General features: G+C 44.6%; 1 protein-coding gene across 3 annotated transcripts in view; it reads right to left on the bottom strand.

Annotated features, from left to right (window-relative positions):
* foxp2 (forkhead box P2) overlaps positions 1–3,330 on the bottom strand; it is a 98,662-nt gene extending 95,332 nt beyond the window's left edge. For all 3 annotated transcript variants that reach the window (XM_041963711.1, XM_041963712.1, XM_041963713.1), the window contains exon 1: positions 3,105–3,330. The gene's annotated coding sequence lies outside the window, so the exon portion shown is untranslated. The remainder of the gene's footprint in view (positions 1–3,104) is intronic.
* Between the last annotated feature and the right edge of the window lie 18,953 nt (positions 3,331–22,283).

The raw sequence follows: 22,283 nt of genomic DNA, 5'->3' as shown, positions 1-22,283 counted from the left end.
ACAGCCAAAAGCTACTCGGCTTTTGAGAGTTAGGTCATTTGTTTGTGGCTTTACAATCCTCGGGGGAGGGGGTGGGGGGGTGATATTATCAAAACAATCTTTGCAAGGCACATTTGACACTTGATTGTTTCGGTGAGTAAATATATAACCACACAGCCTTTATAACCTGGCCAAGCAAACATTAAAAAGCCATGGAAATAAACTCAAACAAATTCTACATGGGGCTATGAACTGAGATGAAACACAAGGCCGGAGTGAAAACGCACTCTCCTCAGATTGCTCTTAACTCAGCCTTGTGTGGGCAGCCTGCAATCTCCTTTCTAATCCCCATCCCCTGACCCCACCCTGCGCGGCTTTCTCCGGCCAAAGAGTCACAACGCCTCTCGCTCACAACAGCGTCGAGTCGGGCTTAAGAAGTGACCCAGAGCGTAACTAAAAAAGTCTGAGCTGTCTCAAGACTCTTAGTAACTGTGGCACACAAAACATCATTACTGTGATGTGGATAATTACAGTGCAAAAGGGTGGCCTCTTAAGCATGTAATACACTCTTTTATCTTAAGAAGTCAATCTCTCCGAGTCTGACAGCTTGCAGCATATGATCCTGGTAAACAAATACTTTTGAGCGGCACAAAAGTGCCATTAAAGGCCAAAACTGTCAACACAAATTCCACTCTTCCAGAGGGAGGGGGAGGAGGGAGCCGAAGTGGGAGGGGGAAAAAAAAAAGGGACTTGATCACTTCTGGTTGCTTTAACTTGCATGGAGGTTGTCATGGAAACATTTCTATGAAGTTAGCAGGGATAAAACCTGAACATTTGCCATTTAATTGTATTTAAGCTTAGGAACGGGGCCGAGTTAGCTCCACATGAAAACTGTGTGGGTTGTGTGGATGAGCTCGGCAAGATGTTTAGAAAAGTGAGGCCGGTGCAGCGCTGCCTTGATTTTCTTAGCCATGTCTCCCCCAAATGCAGCAACACCTCAAGGGTTGAGCGAGCAGTCTGTTTCATTACAGAGGTGTTGGGGGATGGGCGACGGTGCAATTCAAAAGCTAATCCAAAAGTGTTTCATTGCCTGAGAAGTAGCCTGACTCAGAATTGATGGGATCTGTGCATGAAATCCAACTTTCTGGACTTTTTCTATATTTGCGCCCAGCCTGCAGTCTGAGCAGCATTCGAGGGGGAATGTGCGCAAAGTTTCTGCAGAATTGCAAGCAAAATTGCAAAGCATTTTCTACTTCAGCCCAGCCGGGAGCAACAATTTCCATATCTAAGATCAAATCAGGCATCAACCGGTGTCCACCGAGCTGAAAGCTGAATCTTAATTTTGATAAATGATTGAAACGTATGACAGGGTATACACATTAATCCTGTGGAGGACATTCATTTTCCTATTACCATAATGTAGAGCACGACCGCCCGATGATGAATGCAGCAATCAAAAAATGGACGCAGAGTGGGGAGAGCCGGGGTAATAAGTGCGCTGCTCCCAACAACGGTCAGTCTTGGAGGTAGACTAATAGCAAGTCTGCCTTTGCGATTGAGAAAAAAAAAAAAAAAAACTAAATCAAGTGACCCCCGCATGCATGCACCACCACGGCAACAAGTAAACAAGAGAGCGTGGCCTGTTTCAAACATGCTTTGAGAAATAATTACAGGGGCACTCCAACAAAGGGGCCGATTGTGCACTGTCGCTGACATATTTCACAAGGGGCATTTATTGCCGGCTGGCCTTTGAAGAGTGAGAGCTGCTGAGTGAGGGGGGAACTGGCCCACACCTGCATAACTGAGGAGGGAACACCTGTGCACCCTGCGGCTTGAACAAGGAGGGTCGATCCAGCTAATCCAGGGGTGAAAGCTGATCAGAGGACAGGCCCGGAGAGTTCAGCAGCTCCCACTACCTCGTTAGCCTCTCTTTACCCCAAAAAAAAAAAAGTTACATCTATTGATTTTTTGGGCCACAGTGACTGCACGAGAACGGTGGTGGGACACAGAGAGTGAAAAAGAGGAACTGAGCAGACGCTTTTATGAGCTTTAGGTTCATTAGCTAGAATCTGAGGTTAATCAGTCTGAAAAATGACATGCTACCAGCTTCCCTGTTTGTTTCTGGACAAGGAAGAAAAGATGGAATATAAAAATGGAGCAAGCAAGCACGGTAAGGTGTTGACCGCTGATAACCGCAGATGTTGATCAGGCAGATAATGATCATGCAGATAAGGCATTGATAATTACACTGCAGCCTGTGCTTTAAATCTACTTGCATTTTATTTTTAGCGTGCAGGCTTGAGCTTAAGAAACTGTGACAACAGCATTTTAAAAACATGGCTACTGACAGAAAAATGCTTTTGAAGCTATATCCAAGCCCTGTGTGTCAAAGGTGATAAAAGAATATCTGCAACACTGAAGGAATTTTAAACACAGCTGTAATGCTATTTGATAAAGAGGACAAATAAAAGTTAATGTGATATAACTATCATAAGTTGTATTACACACAATTAATTCAGTTTTTATTAACTGCAAAAAAAGACAAGAACTAAAAAATTACAGCAAACACTAACGGATAGTAAAATAGCTTCCACTTATGTATATGTAAATATAATCTGATATGTCGTTAAAGGCGCGGATGGATTAAATCTACAAAAGCAGTAATCAATATAATAGTGCCGAATTCAGCACATTTATGACCAGAATGCGCTTTTAAATTACTTTTCAGCTATGCCGTTCATCACTAGGCGGCAAATTAAAATCTAGATGCATTTATAAATTGAGGTTAAAACAGCGTGCACGGAGGAAACAATAAGTGGGCTTTTGAAGAGTCAGCGTGGAGGCAAAGGCTGTCCAGAGCTGAAGGTCCCCACAGGAACGAGCCGAGCAGTCCGCGAGGTGAAACACGCTGAAACAGCTGCTCGGTAATTAAAAAGCACGGCGAGCCCGCGCGCAACGTGGAAATAACACCGTTGCGAGCGAAGTTGCAACGCGCGAGACAACACAGGACAAAGTTTGTGGCCGGCGGACCACTTCCTAATTCAAGAGCAGCGGACAGAGCAGTTCAAGAAAAAAAAAAGTCAAAGCGTGCGGAGAGAAATAAGCTGTTGGGCAGAAAAACTTACCAGGAAAAAAAATGGCAGGTATATTTCCCTCACGGTGAAGTCAAAGGGACGCGCCGGGCGAGAAGTCGTCGTCCTCTACACTCGCGCAGACCTTCACACGTGACTGTCCAAGTTCACCATAACGCAGAGAAAATGAACAACAAGCTGCAGAGTAAATAAAAAAAGCCTCAAATATTCCTCCGCTGGGCACCGCGCGCACACACACACATGCCCTCTCTCCTGCTGCCTCCCGTCAGCGCCGCTGTTATTACTAATGCAACAGAGGGGAAAGCAGTACACCGAGTCCTGTTTGAATGACGCGCAATGCGAGGAAGACGCGGCTTGTTTTTTTCTTTTTTTTTTTCTTTTCGTTACGATTCAAACACACATCAAGCTGTATCCCAGCAAGCAAGTATATTTGGGACTAGAACCCCCCCCCCCCCTCCTCCTCCTCCTCCTCCGCCGCCCCCCCACCCCCGCACCCTCAGGGGAGGCACTTGCTTGTGCGCGGAGGTGTGTGTTGTTATTTTTGGGCGTACTGCGACCCCGTGTGACGTCAGGGCCACCTGCTATCTGAACAACAACAAAAAGAAAAAAGTATTTTTTTTTGGGGGGGGGGGGACTTTGTTTCCTCTTTTCCAAACGTCTCGCGGTGCAGCAAGTCTCACGTCCGCGGGTTCAGCGTCTCGTGGCAGGAAGCGACCACGATAGTCGCGCGCTGCCACGGTCCCTCCGGCCGGCCGAGAGATAAGTGCGCCCGTTGCTCGGTCCGAGTAACTTGTGACTGCCAATAAGTTGCTTTATTGCGAATACATCCGCTGGTGGGAACTATGTTGAAAAAGATGAAATTAATCCCGTAATGTTCCTGAAATATTCCAACAAAACCGACCACACAGTGACCGACATCAACGTTGTTTTTTCCTAATTAATCTTAAAGTTATTCCAACAAGAAATTACGTGTTTTTCCTGTTTTGTTGTAAACCGCGTCGCATTAAGGAAATATATGTAATATAAATTAAAGCGGGGGAATCACATCGGTGCGAAATGCTAGACAAACATTTGTGTAATTGTATAAATATCATCGCCAGTGCAGCATACATCCTGCAAGGCAGGGCTGTGCGTTCAGCACCGGTTGTGGCACTTTCCGTCACACATTTTAAATTAGCCTTATTTTAAAAAAAAAAATCCGTTTTACATGCATCAGTTTGCAGAGGAAAAAAATAGACCCATTAATGCTCGCCTGGAAGTGTGTGTACACTCGAGAATATGCACACACTTGCAGTTAAAATGGGCAACCTGTAACTGTAAATATCTTTCAAATTCGTATTCTTATTATTGTTGTCATAAAGATATACATTTACGTATTTTAATGACAATAAATTATTCTAAATGTCATCAAACTCACTGCTGAATGAATACTTCATGTACAAAAGAATATACTACACATCAAGAGTTTGACTGAAGGAATTTTTCTTACCCATTCTGTCACACCTTCACAAGGCAATTTAGCCTTTTTATTCATTTAATAGTAGATCCGAAGCCAGTCGCGCACTGGGCTGGAGTTAAAAAAGGTTTGCTTTTATTCTGCCTCCTCTTTCTTTTCTTCTTCTTTTATTTCAAACCGATGAGACGTTCACGGTCAAGAAATGAATGACCAGATTATTATCGGCTGAAGAAGGGATAACGGTGGGGGGGCAAGTTTTTAAACATGTAAGAGACGCGAGAAGTGTGTCTCGTTTCATTCTGCCCCACTGTCAACATTTTAAAATGCTGCATCTCGCATGTTATGTGTATCAGGAATGACTTTTTGTGAGAGATGTCTTTTGCGCATGGATAATTGACTGATATTTGTTTTGTTTTTTAAATGAAAGAAACGCAGCTTGCAGCCGTGTTGCACATTACTCGTGTGTCAGTGTGAATTTAAATTGCATTAGTAGTGGCATTAATAGTTTCTTTTATTACTATTGACTAAAAACAAAATTCTCGACATCTCATTTTTAGTTATTACTGTTTATATTAATATTATGGGTAAAGCCCATTTCCCAAAATTGGTGGACAGGTGTGGAATATCCTGCTCTGGTGCCATGCAGTACATCCAAAATGTCCTAAAACTGGCCAAGCTTTAGAAAAAAAACATTTTAATCAAATTTCTATTTTATGTTATAATAAGAAAGAGTTGAACCATCTGAAAATAAGGGGCTGGCGTATCATATTGTCTACAATGCAGTGATATTAGTTCATTGGGTTATTGCGTTTTGGTCTGTGTTACATATTCTAATTCCTATTTTAAATACAATCCAACAAATTTTAGCAGGAGGAAACAACATCTGGGAAGTGATGAGGATGGGGAGAGAAAACAAGTCTCATTGAATTGTGGTGGTATGCTGCCACCTACTGGTCAATTCTAGTAACGGTCCGTGCAGCGCAACACATACGACAGAAGACTGGAAATGAGACTCCGGGAGTTGTCTTGTTTCTCATTCGCCTCCGTGTTGAATATTTATATATATATATATATTTTTTTTGTCCAACACTATCTGCGCACTTGGAGCTCATTATCACAACAGAAGTGCAACCTAAAAAGCAAACTCAGCTGGTTGAGGCGCAGCCTAACCTGACATGTCTTCCTCTGATCACATAGTGCCACCTACTGATCTACATTAGACGTACAGGTTGTCCTCTGCTGCAGATTCAAAGGGTCGACAAAATAAAATTATTTGTTAAGACTGTTAAAGAGGTGCTGATTCAGCTCATTTCTCTTATCAGCAGTTTGTTGTGTGAGTTGTCCCTGATCTGTGGACCGTTTCCTTTCTAAATGTAAACAGAGTAACAAAAAACCACATGCATGTGGTGTTGACATGATTTAAAAATCTTGTATTAATATATAGCATTTGCAACACTTATTCACTTATATTTTTACAAAAGTTGCAAATGAGAAACTGATACTATTTAAAGGCAAAAACTGAAATGAAAAGTCAAAGAGAACCTCTGTGGCTTCCAAACGGAGCACAAAGGGTCCTTTGAGGACAAAAACCCACTCACCCACCTGTGAGGGATTGTATAACCAGCGCTAAAGTCTATTTACAAGATAAACTGGATTTTGGGGTATAGTTACACAGCATATCAAGGATTAGTTGAACTTCCCATCTGAGACGGTGGCGCGCGCGCGCACACACACACACACACACACACACACAAACTGCCACAAAGAACTGAATAATCTTCAACTTCTGTTCCAAGATGCAGTAAACCTCAAAAATGAAGTTTGCCTCCACTAATACTCACCTAACACAGAGGCCTTTGAAGCACAGTGATAGAACCAATAATCATTTGAGACATTATTGATCTCAGCAGGGAAATCTGCACTGCAGCTCCCCTGCTGTCTGTAGGGTGGCTTGTCTTGGGGGCCACTTCAGTCCTGGAAGATGTGCTGGACCTCCGGCTGCAGATCGTCTCGCTGCAGCATCCTGCTTCACAGCATCATGTACATTCTCAATATTGTAGCATTTTTAATGAATAGCAACATGAGTTGGCAAACAGCTGCACTAGAAGCTCTTTGAAGCTGAATTTAAGCACAGCTGTACTCTGTGCTAAATGCTAACATCAGCATGCTAACATGTTCATAGCGATGTTTACCGTGTTCATGATGATGGCGCTGGATGAAAAGTCAGGGGATCACCGGAGTTCACTCAGAGGTGGACGTCCATGAAAATTTAATGGCAATCCAACCAACAGCTGCTGAGATATTTCAGTCTGTAGCACAGCAGAGTGCATGGCAGAAAACATCTTTTCATATCTTATGTTTTAGAAATGTTCAGCCTTTTAAAACTGGCAGCTTAGTTTTAAACAATTAACGGCTGAAGTGGAGTGCAAACTTTAAATCAGAGCAGTATGCAAATCTGTGCAGGGTGTGTTCAGGTTATCGGGTAAGAACGGCTGCTGCATTTGCATTCAGTGTCCAGTTAAAGCAACTAAAAGCAAAGCAAATATTGTTCAAACTGATGAATATTGCCAGCACACTTCCATCTCTGCAAATCCTGACAGAAGCCCCATCTCCACCCAGCTGAGAGCTGTCCAGCTGTATGCTGACGTGCACAGATTAGATCACATGTTAAAGAAAGGAAACACAGCCACAGTGTAAAAGAGTACTGAGATATACAGTAAATCAACTATAAACAGTTCAAGTTTCAGCTCACAGGTAAGAACATGGTTTAAAATACTGTTACACACAAGCGTAAATTCACATTAAGTCAAAATGCAGGTTGCTAGTTTGGATTTTTTGTTTTCACATTTGAAGGAGCAAAATATAGACACCCAGTCAACATACTTACAATATAGACTTGTTTGTGCACTAGTTTTGCTTTATAAAAGCTGTAGTTTCATTATTTATTTTGCAACTAGCAGACATATTGTGCGAGGATAACTGAGCGGATGACGGCCCTGCCCTGGTCTGGTTATATGTGTCCTATTAATAGGCCTGGCTCAGACTCACAATGTTCAGCTGTAACCGAACTCCATCTGTCAAGTCACGTCCTCTTCCCCACTCTCCCTTCTACAGTGTCACTGCAGCCAGGCTAGGGGCACTCTGGTCTGTGCCACCCTTCAAGCCAGACAGACGGCAGGACGGGCAGACAGCTGCCTCTCAGCCCATCGTGCATTATGGAGGCTCTGTACGTCCAACCCTGGGAAGAGGACGGGGTGATGGTGAAGAGGGAGGAACGGGAAAAGGGTGAAGAGCAGGAAGAGGGAGGAATGGAGGCCTCGTCCCCCGTGGGTTCCACCACGGACGAGGAAACAGACGAGGACTCTGAACCGGAGCCCCTGCTGGCCGTGAGGAGGAAGGTGTCATTTGCTGATGCATTTGGCCTCAACCTGGTGTCAGTTAAGGAGTTTGACAACGCTGAAGTCACAGAGTCAGAAGTCAGCCTGCCCCCTGAGAGGGAGGCGACCCGTCCCTCGGAGGAGTTCTACATGTCCTGTCTGTTTCCAGTCCCCTCGTCCCCAGAGGAGCTGGACCAGAGGCTCCAGGCACAGATGGTAGAGCTGGAAAGCATCGAGCTCCTCCCGGGAACCACCACAATCCGCGGCACCATCCGGGTGGTCAACCTCTGCTACAGTAAGTCCGTTTACGCCCGGATGAGCCTGAATCGCTGGGCAAGCTGCTTCGACCTGGCGGCGGAGTACGTGCCTGGATCCAGTGATAGGAAGACCGACAGGTTTACCTTTCAGTACACCCTGGTTCCTCCCTTTGAGAGAGAGGGGACCAGAGTGGAGCTCTGTCTGCGTTACGACACTCCGGTGGGCACTTTTTGGGCTAATAACAAGGACATGAACTACGTGCTGTTCTGCCACCAGAAAGGACACACGACTGAGCACGGGCCTCCTGTGCAAGAGGAGAGCGCCAGCTACAAGAGCAAGAGGAGCTGTCTCAAAGCGAGCAGGTGAGAGAATCTGATGCTGAATCTTTTTTTAAACATGCCTCTGCAGAAGGAAGCCGTCCGACACGGGCCGACATCACCAGGGGACGTCAATACTGAGTGATCAATATTATTGCCTGGCAGACACAAGAAATGACTCATTTTCTGTGCAATTTGACACAGCGCGAGTGTCTAAACCATGCAGCTCCTCTCGTTAGATGGAAGCGCATGCTTGCGTTGCCTGCTGGTCGGGCCACTGTGTGTTTACAGTGAGCTGTTATGTAACTTTGCAACGATGGATGTTTGGACTGTGGAACACAGATTGCCCATGTAAGGTCAGGTCGACCTTTCAGGTTTCCGTGACGTCTCACCACAGCAAAGAGAAGCCAGATATCCTCACTTTATCCTCCTTGACACCAATTCACAAATAGCTTTGTTTTTTTTCTCGGGTCCTTAATATGTACGTGTGCATGATGTGGTCGGACTTGCTGCAGTGGAAAGTTATTATGTGATAATACAGCAGATAAACGTGTCAGTTTCAAAGGCTGCTGGAACAAGTACATGCTGTCTGCATGGACACAAGGATCACAGCTGTTTGTGTGCACCTCTTACTGTGTATCATAATCGCAGCGGGGCCACGACTGCTGCTGTCCCAGTGCAGGTCAGATGAAGAAGAAAACAATAGCATAAACTCTGTTCAACAACCCTGATTATAAAAATCAGCAGCGCAAAACATAAATAAAACAGAATGGGATCATTTACTAATGCTTTTTGACACATGCTCAATTGAAAACAGGACAAAGACAGTAGATTTAACGTGTCACCTCATCAGCTTCATTGATTCTTGTAAATTCTGCTTATTCTGAATTTGATGCAGCAACACGTTTCAAACAAGTTGGGACAGGAGCAACAAAAGACAAGTTGTGGAAAAAAGTTGTGGAACACTCCAAAAACACCTGTTTGGAACATTCCACGGGTAAAAAGGTTCACTGGTAACAGGTGATAGTACGGATACCGTTTGTTGTACTATTTCACTAAAACTTTAGTAATAAAAATGTGATGTACCATAGATAAAGAGGATCTGGACAAGTTAAACCTTGAATATTGAGACTATACGAGCCTCAGTGAGGGTTGCTGGTATGATCTGACCATCCAGCACATTATCACTCTTCTTTATATCCACCTAACAGAAGACAATTCTGCCAAACATGGAAACAATGGAATTTCCTGTCTGAATATTTGCAACATCTTGTCAAATCGCTGTTGAAACTGATCCTGCATCTTTAAAATGAATGTCTTAAACACTGTTAAAAGATATCTGTGAGCTTATCCTATCCTTATGTTATTCCTACTTTTTATTGAATCTCAGGAGGGGAAGTGCAGAGGAAAAGACCAGGGACAGCAGTAACACATCCACAGTAGTAGCAGGTGTGTATGCATGCGTACATGTACATGAGTGTGTAAGTGTGTAAGCGCACTTTGACCCTCGTGTTTTGTGTCTTTTTTTTTTTTTGGCAGAAGCAGAGGCCACAGATAAACCAGAGGAGGCTGACAGAAAGATGATGGACAGCTCAGAGATCCAATCATTACTATCCCGCAAAGCGCACAAACCGCTGGTGAGGCTCATTCATAGACTCTTCTTGAAGTCTGGGGGGTAAAAAAAAACAAAAAAAACACTTCTTGCAACAACTCACAAATTGACTCAAATGTTGTGCCGTCACACAAACATCTTGTTTATTTGTGTCCGGCTGCAGATATAAGCTGTAGATATGATCTCTTTCTGCAAAGACGTGATAGCCGAGCCAGAGATGTGTGTCATACCTCACAGAGCTCAGAGAGTCCTGGGATACGACAAGTCAGCTAACCTGACACTCCAGATCATGTCTAAAATCACTCGTGTGCGAACTATGAATAATAAATGCAACCTTCTAGTAAACACGCAGTAAAGTTGATGATGTAAACAAAACTGAGCTCATGTGGGGAGGCTGCAGCAGTGTTTCAGTGCATTGCATCAACACAGTAATGCTATGTATCAAAGAATAGTCAGTGAATGGGGCATTATATTCATTTTCTGTCATCAAGCCAGTATTAGCATTTAAAGTAGCTGATGACCCTAAAGGCTAAGAAAACATCTCTGGTTAGAGTTCAAGTAGTTCAGGCATTAACTCTTGGCTTGACCTTTGGCCTTTTTGACAGGTGGATAGCATAAAAAGCAGACACAGAGCAACGCGTTTGGCACGTGTGCAGGACTACCTCTCCCAAACGAGGCTGAACGCACCAAAGGGTCCTTCACGTGACTCGGCAGACGGCCAGAAAGTTTCTCAGCCTTTGCCAGCTCTGTGGGGTGACTCCGCCGCCTTTCTCCACAAATGCCAAAAGAAGCACACCGGCGAGAGTCCACAGGTGCTCACCTACCACCAGATTCCCCTGCTTACCCTGGACTGGAACAATGACGCCTCCCGTCGGCGGGGGACTGGTCACGTGGATGACATCTGGAGCGGGAGAGCTGGAATGACCCTGTCAGCAGTGGAAAATATAGATGACACACCTTCTGTCAATGATATGTGGGAGACTTTTCTTAACAGTACAGATGATACCAGTGATAGAGAGAGCTCCGTGTGCGATGCATGGCAGGCGTTTCTTAATGGGCCGAGCTGTACGGACCATTCTGGCATGCCAGAGTCAGAATGGCTGCAGACAGCGGCGTCGGTGTCTCCCTCGAATGATAAAGAGCCCAAAATCCAGCATGCGGCAAGCAGTCGAGAGCATGACTTTCAGGTGGGCACGCATCCACCCACCACCTTACAAGTGCACACCTCAGCTGCACGTCAGCTGCTGCCAGGCACTTGCGAAACGCCGCTGGCTAATGTTGCCTCGAACGCTGTGGACCGCCAGCCAGCAGAGGCACGTGTCAGCAGCCCGAGAGATGACAACACAGCAACACGAGACGCCTCCCAAAGGTCAGAGACGAACTCCGTAACAGACACTCTGCAGGAATTTAGCCTCAAGGGGGCGACGCCCGTGTCCGAGGGCCCTGCTCGCGGTTCGGCTGAGTGTCACAGGCGTGAAAAAGAGGGGATAATAGGAGGAGCGGGAGGAATAGGAGACGATGGGCCCTTCACGCCACACGCAGCTGACTTGGTAACAAGCTCAGGGGAGTCTGAGACAACAGACATGACAGCAAAGGCAGAGTCTCAGAATGCCAGCGCTGTTGATAGGATCTCACAGGGAGCAAGGCTGGTTGAGGGGCTTTTTTCCAGCAGGGAAGGGCAGGTTACAGGCAGCGTGCACAATACGACGGGTGACACGCTGGCATTTAGGGGGACAATCAGACAGGGGACAAAGGATGGGGAGCGGTATGTCGTTTCCACATCCAGACAAGGAGTGGAGGAAGGGATCGCGAATAGCTGCACGGAAAATGAAACGTCTCCAACGGAGGAGATATTTAGGCCACAGAAAACAGAGGAGTGTGAAATCTCCCAGAGGTACGCAGATGAAAAGCAACACGAGGAATTCAGGCTGAACCAAAACAGTGAAAATCCACTGCAGGAGAATGAGAGCGATGAAAATGAAATGAGGCCTGCGCAGTCACCTGCAGACGAATTCAATGCAAACCAGACTTACGAAGAAGATTTCAAGCAAAGCCAAATAACGGCGAGCAAGTCCAAATGGGAGGACTCGGAGAACAAAGATGTCGCATCAAATAATGAAGACTTGGAAGTATTCAATAAGACGGAGGTGGAACTTTCCTGTTGCGCAAGCGAAGAAACAAAGAGACAAATTGGTGCAGACGAGGAAATCATCCAGGTGTTAAACGAGGGAGCCTTAGAACCGGATTCATCACGGCAGAGAGGAAACACATCAATAATTTCAGAAGCACATGATAAACAGTCAAAGCCAATCCAAGCAGAGGAAGAGCAGGAGGACGCAACACTGACACAAGTACAGGAAAATGCTCGCCTGAAACCTGGAGCAGGAGAACACATATTAGTCTCAAATCAGACAGAGGAAGGAAAGCGCTTGAGTTGTAAGGGAATAATTGAAGAGCGGCAAGAAATAAACCCATCAGCACAGACAGCAAGACACACAGTGGAATCAAGGCGAACGAGAAACGTCCTCCAAAGAGGGCAAGACACATTCGGACCTTTTCCAACAGATAAATGCAACCCAGGCCCCGTGGAGGTGGTCGAAATGAGACAGACTCATTCACAGGACGACACGATGGGTCAGGAAGAGGATGTAGGCCCAGAAGGAGTTACGGCGAAGGAGAGCGTTGCTAAGAAAGACACTTCAACAGAACCTCAACGCCGACCTGCGAGATTAGAAGGAATAGAGGAGGATATGAGTCAGAGAGACAAAGCTGAGAGGGTGAGTACTGGGAAGCTGGAAATAGAAGCGCCGGGGGAGTTGATGGGTAATGTGGGGATCCCTCAGGGGGAGAGGCAGAGCGCTCCAGCTCAATTGAAAGAACAAGAGTTGTCAGCAGAAGCTGAGAGCCCTCCACGTGTTGAATGTGAGAAATTGTCAGAGGGAACAAAAGCTATTACAGCAGAAAATACTACAGCACTTGAAGAGATGGAGTCGGGATTGGAGGAGATGCTCATAGAGAGATTTGGAGAAGATTTGGTCAGGGGGATTTGGGAAGAGGTGTTCGATCTGAAAGTACGGGCCTGTAATAGAGACGCAAATGTTGTTGATGGAATGGGGGGCAAGCTTGCAGACACACCTGATACTACACATGATTGCCATCTTCTTTTTGAGAGAGACTTCGACGATGCTTTTGATTCGGGCGTATTTTCCTTGACAGAATTACCAACCGATCCTAGCTCAAGTCCCTGTCAAGGTCTAGAGCGAACCTTAGCAGCTGAGCACATAGAAGACCCACCAAAAGACAGAAATCAGCCACTCGCCCACTTTCTCTCAGAATCAGAGACAGATGCGGACTCAAGCGCTCATCTGGGCGAAGAGCCCGCCGCCGTTCTCGCTGCTCGGAGCAGGCGGTCGTCGACTGAATCGGCCCAGAGCTCTCCAAGGCGTCGGGAAAGCTGCGCTCACATCAAAGAAAGATCGGTCACCCGTCAGGAGGCAGCCAGACAAATAGAAGAGTGTGCAGTCGCCCGCAGGGAGAGCTTTAATCGATCAAATCGCTCATGTCACAGACATCAGAGTCCCTCCTCTGAGAAATTAAAAGAGTCCAATAGTCTCGTGTGGTGGAGCATGTTATACATCCTCAGTAACGTCACCAGACTCCTAATCTGCGTCCTCTTAGTTGCTGGTTTCTTCTTCGTTGTCTTCCTGTGTGATTTCCCAGCATTCTTTGCGCTATACATATTTTCGTTCAGCTGGTGGTTCTACAAGTGGAGGAGACATCGAGCGGCGACGAACAAGGGGATGGTGGGATAGGCCGAGCGTTCAGAGGGAAGGAGCGGTGTGAAAAACTGTCATGTGTAGCGTTTTTAAAAACATCAGGCAATCACGATCAAATGAGCTGTCTTCAGCGTCTTCATACGGTGTATTCAGACTGGTGAGACCACTGTGAAGGTGACTGGTGGACTGCTACAACAGTGGGTGCAGTGAACGGCTGCATAAAGATGGATGACGTGACAGCTCCTAAAAAGTGAAGACAAAACATCTTGATCGCCCCCTGGTGGCTTGCTGCAGTATAGGTCATAAATCCGGCACCACATTGGCGGATGGGACGTGCAAACCAAAGTACACATCAAGTAAATTTCCCCCAAAGATGATTTTTGTTGTTTAATTAGTTCTTATCTGCTCCAAAATATGTATTTTAGCATCCATCATCATCCATCTTTATTCACAGCTGCTGGGTGCAATAAAGCAAAATGCTTCTCAAAAGGCTAGTAGCACACTTGGTTGTGTGTATTTAGATCTGGTTGTTAAGCAAAAGTTAGTGCAGTGTTTCCCAGCCTTTTTTGGCTTGTGGCCCCTTAAATCAAAGCAATGTGGACATGTGACCCTTTGTCACCTGTTGCATATAACCAGTTCAACCAAAGGAACGTGTGAAAAAACAAACATCACTGATGCAGCAGAAATATGTTTTTTTTCACTTTATATCTCTCACCACTCATTAAAACAGTGTTAATCTTTTGTTAATTAAACCAACAAACACATGTATCATTTACATCACATCATCTTGAATTTAATCTGAGCTACAGGACATTAAAATTGAAATAAAAGTGCCACATTTTGTTGGGGGGGTGGGGGTTTCATGTGAAAATTCGTTTGTCATCGAATGCCTTGGTGAACGCTGTAGCGTGTGTGATGTGTGAACGTTTTGCTGTGTTTTTACGGGCCCAATCTCACTTTCCAGTGTACCAAACGGAACAAAGTGAACATGTGACTGATGGAGATTGAGGGTGCGATAGTGGGGCATTAGAGATTTGAAACATTTTTCTTGTGTTTGTTCAATAAAAAAATCATATGACTAAAGAAACAACTTTTTTTTCTGTCTTTTATAATGACGCAACATGTTGATTCATTTTGTATTTTTATCTTATTTCTTGATGGATGAGAAAAGTATCCTAGACCTACTTGTACCCAGCATTTACCCATAATAATGTTTTATCTGCTGTCCTGCCTCAAGAGTGTGACATTATCTTCAACTTTATAAATGTTCATAGTTAGTTTTTCAGTCCAATTGTATGATTCTGCTTATTTTAGGGTTTAATTTCTGATATATCTGCATTTTTTTCCTTCAGTTGTTGCTTTTGATATCATATAATTTTTTTCTTTGGGAAAACACCAAAAAGGACATACAGTGTGTTTATATATGGAAATATCTATCTTTATAAGCCTATGAACTACTTGTTAATGTAGTTAATTCCAGCAAAGTTTGTTGTATGCAAAACATCATGCAGTGACCTCCTTCCTGTTAAAACGTGTTAGCATCGTGGCTCAGTTTCCGGATATCGACAGCCGTCTCCTGGGTGAAAGTCTTGTGTTTGTTTGACCCATCTGTCCACCCCACCTTCCTTCATATGCAGACAATTTTTGCTCTTTTCACTACGTCACCTGACCTCCTACTACAGCCACTAGAGGCCGCAGCCTAACAATAAACGTAGCTGCAACGTAAACGTAAATTGGTCATTATAATCTGCTTGCACAGTGGAGGATGGGCTCTTTTAGTGTTACTCAGAACTCACTGACCCTCACATGACACCCTTCACAGACCTAAGGAACAGTCAGCAGTTCTTTCTTCTTCATTTGAAGATTGCTACAAAAGTAATTCAGTCATTTTGAGGAACTTGCAGCATTAAGAAAAAGGTCAGAATTATGACGATGTTTGAAGTACATAATCTTCGGACGTTCCAGCAGAATTACACGTTGATTATCAGATAAATCAGCTCTTTGAACCTCCGCAGCGGGACTTTAAAGTGAATACCATGCTCCCATCTTTGCCTCTCTCGAAGGACTCATTTATCGTTCTGGTTTTAGTGCCTGTGGACAGGAGCTGGAATGAAGTCAAACTCACATAGCAAATAGTCCATTTCATCCCTCCTGCTCATGTGACTCAGTGAAGGCACTGCATTACAAGGTTAATAATGCAACAGGATAAAAATCCCTTCGTCTTTCTTAAATGGACACACGCCATTTGGGAAACCCATTAAATACACACTGCTGTGACAACATGTTGAATGTATTAAGTCCATCCACAAGCACACAAATGACCATTTGATGATGACAAGCAAGTGCAACAAGTGTGCACAAGAACAAGTGCAGTCCACACACACACACACACACACACACACACACACACACACACACACACTATATTGTGTATTGTGTATATTGTGATGAAATAGTACATGGTTGTAATTTTTAATTACTGAGCAAAACCAAGCATTTACTTTAATGTTAAAAATATGTTTAAAGGGACACAAAGCATTTCAGTTATGATAATTGATGTTAATCTTGATGATAATTAAGATGCTGTTTGTTCACTGTGAAGCCGGTAATTGAAGTTAACATATTTCACTGCTGAGGAGGAGTAATGAGGAAAAACGACACAATTATATTCAGGTAATCTTTCATCAGTGACAAAATACATCTTTTAATTGACTTTTTCTGCAGCTGCAAGAACACTGAGTGTGTAGTTCTGTATGTATCCTATGTGTTTATGGGTGTTTTGATAATGTGTGTGTGCTGCACACCTCCATGCATTGATAAGAAAAACTGTTCAGCAAGCATTTGATGCATGTGCCAGATGCAGCCATCCTCACCCTTCAAGAAGCATATAAAACACACAAAACATGGGACATATATATTAAAGTATGCTTTGGGCACATTTTACCCATTCAGAAATTGATTTTACAATATACTGTGCTTCACCGCGAATAACAACAACAGACATTGTGTGATCTTTCAGTCTGGAACTATACTTACACGGATGCTTCGGCGCCGTCGTGTCACTCTACATATTATCTGCTAGTCCATCGCAAGCGGAGAAGTCTCCCTGTGTGACAGCGCGCGCGATAAAGTGGCGGTTTGAGTGACACTGCTCTTCAGTAGAAGTCACTTGATCCCGTCTGGGGTATGTTGACCTTTTGTAAGCTGGCTCCAGTCCCGCGCTGGCACCGTTAACAAACTGGCCGAAAGCCAATGTTGGCACAGCGGAAGGCCACTCTTCACAGGGCGCTGCTCTGAGGAGGCGCAGCACCAAACCTGGCACAGGCGGCTGCAGCGCGTGCACGCAAAAAGTAGCAGTGACGGGAAGAAAGCGAGACGCGAGGACAGAATCTTGATGAGCCGAGGGTTCCTTGTTATATTCCTGACAAACTCACATGCTTACATGTAAGGATTATATATCAGTGCTTGGTACAGGCATAGGATTGCACTAGTACAAATCCAGATGGCGGTGAGAGGTACAGTAGCTGCAAGGAGACTAATAAACACAAATAATGCAACTGCATTATCTGATCTATCTGCCTGTTAACCTGTTTAGCCATATTAAAATATCAACATCATCAGCATCACTATAGAAGCAGATTATATAAAACAGAGCTGATACAAATGCTCATACAGTACTTTAGAAATAGGTTAGCAGTACTTCCTTATATCGTTATATCATGCATTAAAAACAATTAATTATCTCACATCATGGACAGTTTCTAAGATACATTTTAAGAAAGATGGAACATTAAAGCCTGAGATGGCTTGTGGCTGGGTTCACAACAGGTCACCGAGGGCCGCCGGGGTCGAAGGCAAGTGAATTGACGCCGTGGATCGCACCCGGAGCCCTGTGATGCAAGTCTCGACTAAAACGAGAGCCTGTCGCCACGCACACTGTACGGCGACGCTGTCCTCGCTCGCCGTGTCACATTACAGCGAGCACAGGGGACTGCGTGCGTTGGTATGCGTTTCTGTGTACGTGAGTATGCCAGGACAGAGGGAGGCGGACTATAATAAGGATGGCGCTATCATGTGAGAGATATTCTCAGGGGTGCATTCCCGTATTAGCATTCGACACAAGCTTCCTGCGAGCCAATGTAACTCATCAAAGCTTTAAAGCTTAAAGCGTTGACTGTTTCTTCCTGCTCTTGCCTTGTGATAATTTGATGATAGATTAAGTGAGGGAGAAATGGTAGATACTGGCTTTAAGGTAGCTCAGCAACTCTTTTAGTTCATGCTTTATAATTAGAGAACAGTGCTGCTAAAGTTACCCATGATGCTGTGCACATCTTACAGTGGGGAAATACCCTTTTTTCCTAAAAACCTACACGCAATGCAACATTTCTTCCAGCAGATGACAGCGCAGCTCCACCTTTCAAACAATCCACCACACGCTCAGCCGGCCTGACACCAAAATCATGCCTATTGCTTTCGGTCGATGCTGAAATAATACTGGAATCGTAGGAATCACCTCGAGCAAACATTTGGCATCATCTGCATAATCTTAAACTTCAGATGCAATTTTGCATGAAACCGACAAACACACAACAATCTATTTTTCATCCCTGTGGCAAAAATCGCTGTGCAGTGAAGTGCACTGGCAAAAAGGAGGGGGGGGGGGGGCAAGAGGGTGCGTGAGGACATGGTATGCGAATGGATGAGAGCGCAAAATGAGGCAGGGCGGTGTTGTGCGGCCTGAGGGGAACAGAGGCACTCTGCTGACAGATTGGAGACCTGACAGACTGCGCCGTCCACACTCTCCCCGTTCGGGGGACCACTTTTTATTCAACCATCTCTCCATTCCGCCTTCGCAGCCTCCCTGTCGACGTCCCGTGCCCCACTCCATCAACCTTCAACCTCGCCAGCCCCCCTCCAGTCTCCTTGCCATCTCGGCCTCCCTCTTTCCCACCGAAGCCGCACGCCCGCCCTTCCCCCGCCTCGCCTCCGTCTCCGACTACCCTCAGCAACTCGACATTCCCAGATGTCTGCTGGCTCTTGCATCACTGAGACAGCCAGGCTTTCTGCTGTTGTCACTTGGCATTTGAAAGCTGTGCGTGCGTGGGACACTGTCACCTCCCATTCAGCACTAATTGCAGTATACTGACTGCTGGAGGATTCATGTGAGAATGCAGCAGTGGAGTAGTACCACAGGGCTAAAGGCTATTTCATAACATTTTCATGTGTTTGTTGTCAGATTAAAGAAAGAAATAAGTTGAAGTGATTTATAGGGGGTGGAGGGTTGGACATACTATCAGTCAATACAGATGTGCACCCGTGTTTCAGTCCATTTCCCCATTTATTTTAAAATTCAATACATTTGTTTACCTGCAAATAAATTACCTGCAAAAGCAATCTGTCACTTGATTTTTGGGACCAGTCTGAGATTTCTTTTTATTTTATTTATTTTTTTGCATTTGAAACACATTTTCCACTTTTAAAGAGCACAATATATCACAATATATCTTGTGCTTTTATAGCACTCATTACAGCGCTCCTATTTCCTTTGCTTTCATTTGCAGAATTACCATGCGATGACAGAGCTGTTTGTCATCTTTAGTGCTATCGGCCGGGTTTGTTTCATCACAACGAGGAGGTGTGAGAAAAGAGAGAGGAGGAAGATGAGCAGCAGAGGAGGAGGAGGAGGAGGAAGATGGGCAGATATTTCACTCCTAAGGAATGCTGTATAACTGGAACTGGAACATGAGCCTCAGTCAGAGGCAGTCACGGTTTGGCACGAAACACAGGGAGAAGACAGCGACAAGGAGTGAGAAAAAGAACAATATTTTGAAGCCAATTTATGTAACACAAAGCTACAAAGTGCACATTAAAAGAGAGAAAAAGGTGATGAAGGGATGAGTGAGTGCTCTGTTTGTCCTCCACGTGGTTCTGGATGGATGCAGAAATAATCTCACCTCATTTTACTTGAAAAATGGCACAAGTGCGAGAGGAAGTGGCTTATGAAGATGGACATTTTTTGCAGCGCAGGGTGAATCATGTTGAGCTGTTTTTTTTTTTCCCAGCGCTGTCCTGCAACTCAGCCAACTAATACAAGGAGACATGCCATTCCTGAGAAAATGTCCCTTCAGCGGCCCTTTCTGAACCTAGAAAAACAATGTACCAGGCAGTTCTTTGTTCTCTGCAAGCAAACATCCAGCCACTTACAATGTTGGCTCATATTTTCATGGCCAGAAACCCAAAAGCAACTAATACAGCTGCTTTTTCCGCTACCTGAGGTATAGATGCCTCCAAACTCCCTCTTTATTCTTACCTGCATGTGCAAAGCAGGAACCATCAAGGCTAAATATGGATGAATTCCTTTAATTTGACCTTGTTTGTTTGTTATTTGGCTTTTTTTCACAGACGACATCGAGCCAGTATGCACCATACCTGGACCCTGAAACTGAAGCAGCTAAATGGAATCTAGCTGTTACTAAATTCATCATTTACATCTGTGCTTTTCACACTGTGATGTCTGAAAAGTCCGCCGTGAAAAAGGCCTCTTTACCTCAAACAACCTCCTGACAGCAGCACGCTGCTCGCTTTGTTTACCTCAATCCATAATTGATGGTTTCTGGAGGTAAAGGCGAGGCCAACAGGAAAGGTTTTAGCATGTCATCGGAACAACAGTAATCATTTTTGTATTGTACCATCTAAACAAGCAGATAATCAGCATTAATCAGTGGAATCGGGTGCTGGAGGCCTGTGATTAAGCTGGCCCTGTTTGGGACTGGAGCCAATCAATTAGTCTTCTTCAAGTCTTCTGTCTTGTAAAAGTTGGATATATGATTTGAAAATACAGCCAGTCAATAGAAATTGTACCTTTAATCAATGCGGCCGTCCTGTCAAGCTCTTGGAAGAAGGCCCTTTGGCGCCAACAGAAAGACTTTCTATGTCTGCTGACATTTGCATTTGACAAATAACTAATGACAGTGTGGATGTAAAGTCCAATTTATGGTATTTCTTCCGCAAAGCTAAAAGCGTTGGGAGAGGCATGATGGGATTGACAGTTCTGTGCACATTCAGTGGGCCGCATACCCCTGGAAGTAACCCAGAAGCTAGAAACCTGGGGTGAATAGGTGCCATCTTTGTTTTTGGTATCCGGCCCTCAGACATCCATGAACAGTTCTCACTCATTACCTTCATTCCAGAAAATAACAAATGATAAAAACAGGACTTACGGCACACTTTTGGGGCTAACCACTGTAGTTGACACGCCGCAGACAGACGAGGCAGAGCCTCACAAGCCCAGCAACACTGAGGCTACAAACAACCTCTGATCTGCTTTCAGCTCGAGTCCAGTCCCAGTGTCCACAGATCACAGTTTCAGACTGGAACCTCATTGTTCACTGTGACACTGTGTTTTACAGCTGGCAGCAAGTAAATTATGCCAAAGCTGTTTCCATAGCAATGAATCTCCAATAAAAAAGGTCTGTTGTCACCAGCATCTTGACTGATGACTTAATGCTAATGAAGTTTCTGATGAACTGGGGTGGAGGCTTATGCCAATAAAAAACAAAAAATCCAGGACAGATGCTTCTCTTTAAAATGTTAAAGGATATGAAGCATGAAACTCTGTGTGTCCCTTTCCAACTGACCCAACTGCAAAAACAACTTGTGAGCTAAAAGATGTGCCCACAGCTACACTGATAAGAGTTATTGTATCTCTAAGCTGGTCACTTCCTATTTAGCTGGACTTAGACTTGCTGCTCGCACCTACGCTTAAGAACATAATGTTTAGACAGAGACAGTTTAAAAGCAACTGTGCAAATTGATAACTGAACCATCTGAACCTCGCCGGAGCACTGCAGCTTGAATGCAGAACCAGCACATGCCAAGAAAGAGAGCGTCCTGCTGGAGGAACAATGGGCCAAATTGAAATCTAACCTCCCATTGTCTGGGCATAAAAACACCTGATGTTTTTTTCCATGAAAAAAAAAACCCTTCATGCCTTAAAATGGCTTGGATGTAATTCTACACATGTATATACAAGTGCAATTAGTCCCTGCCTATGAAATCCCCACCAGCCGTCCACCGCTGCCTGCAGCTCGATGATACTGTGCATACCCGCTCACCTTTGACTCTGCTCACCAAACACACAGATCTCTGCTTGTTTTCTCTTTTCCTAGCGGCTATACGCCACACGATGGCAAGTGGTAATTTCGGAGTAGTTCAGCCATGTGTGTTCTAATCGGAAACCGGAGAAGATGAAGGATAGCAAATTGTACAGGGTCGCCTTCAAGTCGACCTATCAGAATGGTCATAGCATATATTTAGTATCATTCCATACAACGTTAGAAACATAACAATCTTAGATAACATGAGCTTTTAGCTTGACTAGGTTATCAAACAGCTAATAATGTGCTGCTAATAATAG

The sequence above is a fragment of the Chelmon rostratus genome, chromosome 22 (genome assembly GCF_017976325.1).
Source record: "Chelmon rostratus isolate fCheRos1 chromosome 22, fCheRos1.pri, whole genome shotgun sequence".
In the NCBI taxonomy this organism is placed as follows: domain Eukaryota; kingdom Metazoa; phylum Chordata; class Actinopteri; order Chaetodontiformes; family Chaetodontidae; genus Chelmon; species Chelmon rostratus.
This window is presented reverse-complemented; position numbering and strand designations above follow the sequence as displayed.